At 39.7% G+C, this 6,944-nt stretch overlaps 1 long non-coding RNA gene across 1 annotated transcript in view; it reads right to left on the minus strand.

Annotated features, from left to right (window-relative positions):
- The window catches only part of LOC115085451, a 159,506-nt gene extending 153,415 nt beyond the window's left edge, over window positions 1-6,091 (minus strand). Inside the window, exons 1-2 of the long non-coding RNA XR_003854846.1 lie at window positions 5,959-6,091; window positions 5,369-5,544 (exon numbers count right to left, since the gene is read on the minus strand). This is a non-coding gene — a long non-coding RNA (uncharacterized LOC115085451). The remainder of the gene's footprint in view (window positions 1-5,368; window positions 5,545-5,958) is intronic.
- Between the last annotated feature and the right edge of the window lie 853 nt (window positions 6,092-6,944).

The raw sequence follows: 6,944 nt of genomic DNA on the forward strand, positions 1-6,944 counted from the left end.
AGTGTCTAGGAGAGAGACAGAGATTGCATCCTTAAGAAAGAAATACAGGAGAATAAGGAAAGAGAGGCTCCTACAATAGAGAACACTGACTGTATAAAGCTAGCACCTATTCAAGTTCAGCAAGAAGATGAGACAGAAGAAGAGACAGATGAAACTATGGAAGTTGCAGAGTCTAACTGTAAGAATAAAGAAGTTGAAGAATACCACCTGCATTCTGAAGAAAATGAACAAGGAATAGAGAATGTAGCCAAAACTAAAAAATAAAGAATAACCACTAGAAAAAAAAAGATGCCAGATAAAGAATTACAGCTCCATTAGAGGTTGTAGAAAAAGAAAGACCCTCAAATAATAAGAGAAGAATTCATAACAGGAAAGTGAGAGCGGATATAAAGCTTGTCTTTGAAGTAAATAAAAAACAAGATTTTATAGTGGCAGAAAGAAAAATACCAATGAAGGAATTATAGTCATAAATACACTAAAGAGAGCAAAAAGATTGGAAAAGACAATTAAAATTTCAATAGTGGCAGGCCTGGCATTACCAGCTGTGCATACTGTGCATTTGCATGGAGTGGCATACCCGGGAAGGTGGTGGGTCTGAGGCAGCAGAAGAGGCCATGGGCCTCCAGTGAAGCCTAACCAGCTGGTGGCCAAAGAAGGAGAGTGTGTGGGTCTCCTGCTATCTTTGGGCCATACAGCTACCTGGAGAGACCCGACTTATGGGTAATGGCATGTGCGCACGCATGCCCGTGCACAGCTTCCACTCTTTCCCCCTCCAAGGAGGAAGATTGGTGGGCTGTACAGCCCAAACACAGCAGGAGGCCCGATGTACTCCAGTCCAATGACAGCAGGAGGCCCATGGGGCTGTGGTGGAGCTCATCCCACCATGGCCCAATGATAACAGGAGACCATGTGTGTGTATAAGATTGTATGTATGTATGAATGAGTGAGAGCCTGTCTCTGTGTGTGTGTGTGTGTGTGTGTGTGTGTGTGTATGTGAATGTGTAAGAATTTATGTGTGTGTCAGTGTGAGAGTTTCTGTGTGTCTGTGTGAGAACCTATATGCCTGTGAATGTGTCTGTGTGAGAGCATGTGAGTTTTTGTATGTTTGTGTGCCTATGAGAGTCTATGTGTCAAAATAGGCTCTCACAGGCACGTACACGCACATACACACATAATGTATCTGTGAAGGTGAGGAAGAAGCAGCCTGTGTATCAGGCCAATACAGTACAGTGTGCTCCGGTGGAGCGCACTGGTAGGCCAGGTTTGGACGCGCTTTTTCGATGTGCTAGCTTTACCCCTTATACAGTAAGGGGTAACAGCGCGTCGAAAACACGGGAGCTATTAGTTTCGGGGGGGGGGGGGGGAAATGGACGCGCGTTTTCGATGCGCTAGCTTTACCCCTTATACAATAACAGTGCGTCAAAAATGCGCGTCCAACCCCCTTAAAACCCATAGCGCCTGCAACATGCAAAGGCATGTTGATGGCCCTATTAGTTATTCCTGGGCGATACAGAAAGTAAAATGTGCAGCCAAGCTGCACATTTTACTTTCAGAAATTAACGCCTGCCCAAAGGCTTAATATCATACAGATATTAAATTGGAGGCCCCTGCAGGTCGGAAGATGGATGCTCAATTATGCCGGCATCCGTTTTCCGAATCCGTGGCTGTCAATGGATTTGAGAACCGACGCCAGAAAAATTGAGCATCAGCTGTCAAACCCGCTGACAGCCGCCGCTCCTGTCAAAAAGGAGGCACTAGGAACGCGCTAGTGTCCCTAGCGCTTCCGTTTACCGCGGGCCCTAATTTGCATAGGCCACCCTCCTGAATCGCGCGCCCAGAAGAGTGGCCTGTGTGTGCGCTGGGAGAGCGGGTGCTCGCCAGCTCTCCCACGCAATTTTCTGTATCAGCCTGTATGTTAGGGAGAGGGTGTGTGAGAGAATGAATGTGTTATTGTGCATGTCTGTGAGAGAGAAGATAAAATTTGTGTGGCCCTATCTCCCCCAAGCCACAACAATCTCTGAGTGACTGGAAATCAGATCCCAGGTATGGAGAGTAGATTTTGAAATCCTTATTAGTTTTAACTATTGGATGTAATTTGATGATTCTGCTCTTTTGAAATATTTTTTTTGGGGAGGGGGAATAGAACATTTTTTAATTAAACTTTTTATTCATCAGATTTTAAAAGTTTTTTTGGGTGTTTGGGAAATTTTCAATATTCTATTCATTAACTGGTTTAAAATATTCTTTTTATGAATATGATTTTACTATTATGATTAATGTTTTATATTTCTTGATTTTATTTAATGTTTTATGAAAAATGGTAATGTTTCTATTTTTCCATTGTTGCTCTGCATATAGAAGCTGGCTTGTTGTGGGTTCCAATTCAGTTCTTCTCAGCACGTTTCTGTTTATACTTTCTTATCTCTTTATTCTGCATTTGGTCAGGGTCTCTCTATGTTCTGCATATGTGAACGAGGTGAGGGATTTTGTTAGCATGTAATGTCTGTGTAGAGATTTATCGCAGCTTGGTTTCCTAATAAGAGCTTTTATTGGTGTTGTAGGGTCTGATGTAATATGTGTAGTGTCGCCTTTTCATAGATAAGGGTGTTAGGGTTATTTTGGTATGGGAAGTTTGTTCATGGCTTTCTGAGGGCCTAGTTCACATCCAATATGGATTACAAAAAAATCTAATGCCATAGGAGCTCCAAGTGTCTTTTTTGCAAAGTTTTCTGGTTGGTACCACAGGAGTGCATGTAAATATATTAAGCATGTTGTAAGTGATATTTTTGCCTCAGAAGTCTATACTCTTGAATGTTCTTTATCATGTTAAATTTGTATGTGTATGTAAAGGGTGTGGGAGTGTATGTGTGTGTGTGTATGTGTATGTGTGTGTTGGGGGTGGGGGGTATGTGCAAGGCTTTAAGGTTTTCTAGGGTACCTATGCATTTCCGTATCCATGGGTTCTGGGTGAAGGGAGGGGGGGGGGAGCATGTCAGTTTTTAAAAATATAGATTATAGGACAGAGCTTGACTTTATTTGATAGGCCCAGGATAGACACTGAATGAATTTGGGGGGTGGGGAAAGGGGGCAGGCAGCACAGTAATTTTTCACACAGGGCAGCAAAAATGCTAGCACAGGCCCTGAATAGTGGCAAAAATATATAAGCTACAGGAGAAAGTTGTTAAAGATTTAAAGAATAGAGCATTAAAAAACATTTTGGTGGGAGCTCAGGTACAAAGAAGAGAATATGCCATTTCTTACTTACAGAAGATGGATGAAATGTTGAAAAACACAGAGTGGGAGTCAGAGATTTAAGATGGAGAAAGCAATCAGGAAGAAAAGAGATTTTCTGAAGCTAAGGAAGTCAAAGGAAGTAATAGAAAAGTAATGGAAAAGAAAATAATTGCCACAGAAGAAATAGTAATAAAGAAATAACACTCGAGAAAGAATGTAGAAAACCTTGATACAAAAGAAGTTGATATCAGATTAAAAAATACAGCTGAAAAGGATCTCATTTTCTATGAAAAAGTATTTATTTTAAGGGGTACTAATCCTTCCTTTGGACACAGAGATAGAACTGAAGAAGTTATTGAATACATTTTCTGTCAGTTCTTCATTAAGTCCCTAATCTTAGGTGATACACTGTTTAAAATTATTGTTAGGTAATCAAAAATAGTAATAGCTGACATTCTTCCTCCAATTTTTCTTTAGACACAAGTAACTTGAGATTAGAGAAGAATTATGGAAGTCATGATTAGTACCTATGAAATTCCTTAATGCAGAAAATCTAGTCAATGGGATATTGTCAATGAAACTTTTGATGTTATGAAGAGAACAAGAATAAAACAGAACCAGAATAGTATTATGTCATTAGAAAAAATAGTGTTCTGGCATAATACTGAAGTAGAAGAGAAATATGAACAAAATCATACTCATGTAAAGTATTGAACACAGTCTCACAAAAGAAAGAAGAAAACAAGGCTAAAGAAAAATTGGGAAACCATACAACATAAAAAAACATATGGGGTACATTTTCAAAAACAGCGCGCGCGCGTACTTTTGTTCGCGCACCACGTGCGAACAAAAGTACGCTAAATTTTATAACATATGCGTGTAGCCGCGAGTATCTTATAAAATCCGGGGTCGGCACACGCAAGGGGGTGCACATTTGTGCAACCGGTGCGTGCTGCCTGTTCCCTCCGAGGCCACTCCAAAATCGGAGCGGCCTCAGAGGGAACTTTCCTTCCGCATCCTCTCACCTTCCCCTACCTAACCCACCCCTCCAGCCCTATCTAAACCCCCCACTACCATTGTTGGCAGATTTACACCTGCCAGAGGCAGGCGTAAATCTGCGCGTGCCAACGGGCTGCTGGCGCACCATCACCCGACCCAGGGGCTGGTCTGGAGGCCTCGACAACGCCCATGGGCTGGCGTCACACCCCGACATGCTTCCCGCCCCACCCTGAAATTCGCGCTGCCCACCCGACACACCCCCGACATGCCCCCTTTCAAAGCCCCAGGACTTACGCACGTCCCGGGGCTTACGCGCGCCGCCGAGCCTATGCAAAATAGGCTCGGCGCGCTTAGGGGGGTTTTAAGGGTTACGTGCTTAACTTAACTTAACTTAAGCACGTAACCCTTTTAAAACCCGGCCCTATGTGTGGCAATCAAATAAAAGAAGTCAAAGAGGTCAAAAAAGTACAATATCCCACAGATAAAAGAGAAACTGATGAAACTATAGAAAGAAATACTGAAATATAAACAGTCTGAGTCTCAAGAAAAGACAGAAACTAAAACTAGAGATACAAACATTCAAAGCCAGGACTCCCGAGCTGAATCTGCAGAAAACAACATGCAAAATAAAGAGGTGAACAATGGACAGATGTTAATGCCACAAACATACAATTTAACAGTTATACTTATACCAGATAATGCACCAAATACAAAAGTATCAACAAGAATGAACAAAGGTAAAACCCCATAACACTTGTGTAAAGATTGCATGCTATATAAAGCAGAAAGATAACGATAAAATGTGGGCACTTCGTATCTTCTCTTAACACCTAGTGAAGAGAGCTATGTTAGCAGTCAGAAAACAAAGATTATAGTCTTTTCAAATGTTTAATGGTTAAAAGAACTATTTTCAAGTTGTATGTGTTCCTAATAAGATAGAACACTACTTGTACAACGGTGATTGAATAACGCCATTACCTAATCATTTGCTTCAATTAAACTGAAAATAATATAAACAGTATGAGTGAAGCATGAATAAATTTAGAATAACAGAATGTTGAGGACAACATTCAATCTTTAAGCAGGGGGTATGTAAATGGAGTGCCTAAGGAAAAAAAAACAAGTTTAGACTTACTTGATCCAGAGCTTCAGACGAGGTGCTGATGTCCAGATGAGTGCGGTGTTGGAAAGGCCTGAGTTGAGAAGTCCAAAAGGAGTGACAGCAGAAGAGCAGAGGCTGAATACAGCATTCTGCAGGGCTAAGATACTGCCAGAGGCTAAAGGACAGAACTGGTCCAAAAAGAAAGAAACCTGTAGAAATAAATCAAAAAGAGAGAAACAAGATCAGAGAAGGAAAATTATAAAGCACAGAAACAGCATGGGAAAACAAGTCATCTCCTTCAGAAAATACTGCAAAGAATGTCTGAGGACCCCCAAACATACACACACACACACACACACACACACACATTAAAATGACAGTACAGAGGGGAAAACAGAGCAAATAAAAATAATAATTAAAAAAAAAATCACCAAAGCAACAATGCCAATAGTTCAGGCCAGAAGCTGAACATCATCAGTGACATCATCAGCCACCCATTATTTCTGGGAAGAAGAGTCACTAATTTAGGGTAAAACAAAGCAAAGTAAGTAAAAGTAAAGAAAATAAAAACAATGAAGCAAGATAGGACATCTTAAAGATAATAAACAGCACCAACTTCCTACCTCCTAGGCAACTTAAAAAATCCCCAAACCATTTATGGCTTGAAAACCTAGAAAGAAAAAGGGAATCTTGATCAGGGTCAGTAGAAGAAAGTATAAAGAACCTAACTGAGCAAAAGAAAAAATTCTGAAGTAAACAGATTTTAAATGAAAAATAAATTGTTTTTTATTGGACTTTGATCCCCCAGCAATGGTCAGGATAGTTAGAGGAAAATTAAAGAAAATGAGAAATATTTTTATTTACAAAATAAATTATTTTTAAAGACAAAAGGAAAGAAACATGTTTATTATTAAATATCATTGGAACAGACTGTCCACTCCAATACAATTGGAACCAGCTAATGCATCATTGCAGAGTAAGCATCATTCCAACAACTAAGTGTGTTTGAGAAGTCGTATCCAGGTAATGATGTCATCAGCTTCCCTGGATACATCCAGCACAAGTACAGCAGAGGAGGTCAAAACCCTGAAACAAATCTAAAAGTTACAAAAGTTTAGAGGTAATCAATAGTACTAAAAAATAAATAACACCAATAGGGTTAAAAATAAAATAGAAAGAGAACACACAGTCAGTAGGAACAACAGTGACCAAAAATCCACTTGAACTATTTGTGGGAATGACATCATTAAAAGCATGGATATTTAGACGTTAGCAGAAGTCAGTTAGTGATAGAAGTCAGTTAGGAGCTGGCTATCAATGAGGAAAAAGGTACTTTGCAGTTCTCTTCATTGTAAGGCCTAAAAGTATATGGAAACCAATTCATTTTAAAAGAATAGATTTGGAATGATTGGCAATATGTTTGGAATGAATGTATATTATGATTTTTTTTGTTTAATTTAAGCAAAGGTTTGCAAGATTGTAAGATTAAAGATTGAATTGTACTGAGTATTAGATACTCTAGTGAGGAAATAGGCTAGAAAAGGAACTGAGAAAAGAGAGGAATAAAGTGTGAAAGAATATAAAGCAATTCTTTTAACATAATGATAGG

The sequence above is a fragment of the Rhinatrema bivittatum genome, chromosome 2 (genome assembly GCF_901001135.1).
Source record: "Rhinatrema bivittatum chromosome 2, aRhiBiv1.1, whole genome shotgun sequence".
Lineage (NCBI taxonomy): Eukaryota > Metazoa > Chordata > Amphibia > Gymnophiona > Rhinatrematidae > Rhinatrema > Rhinatrema bivittatum.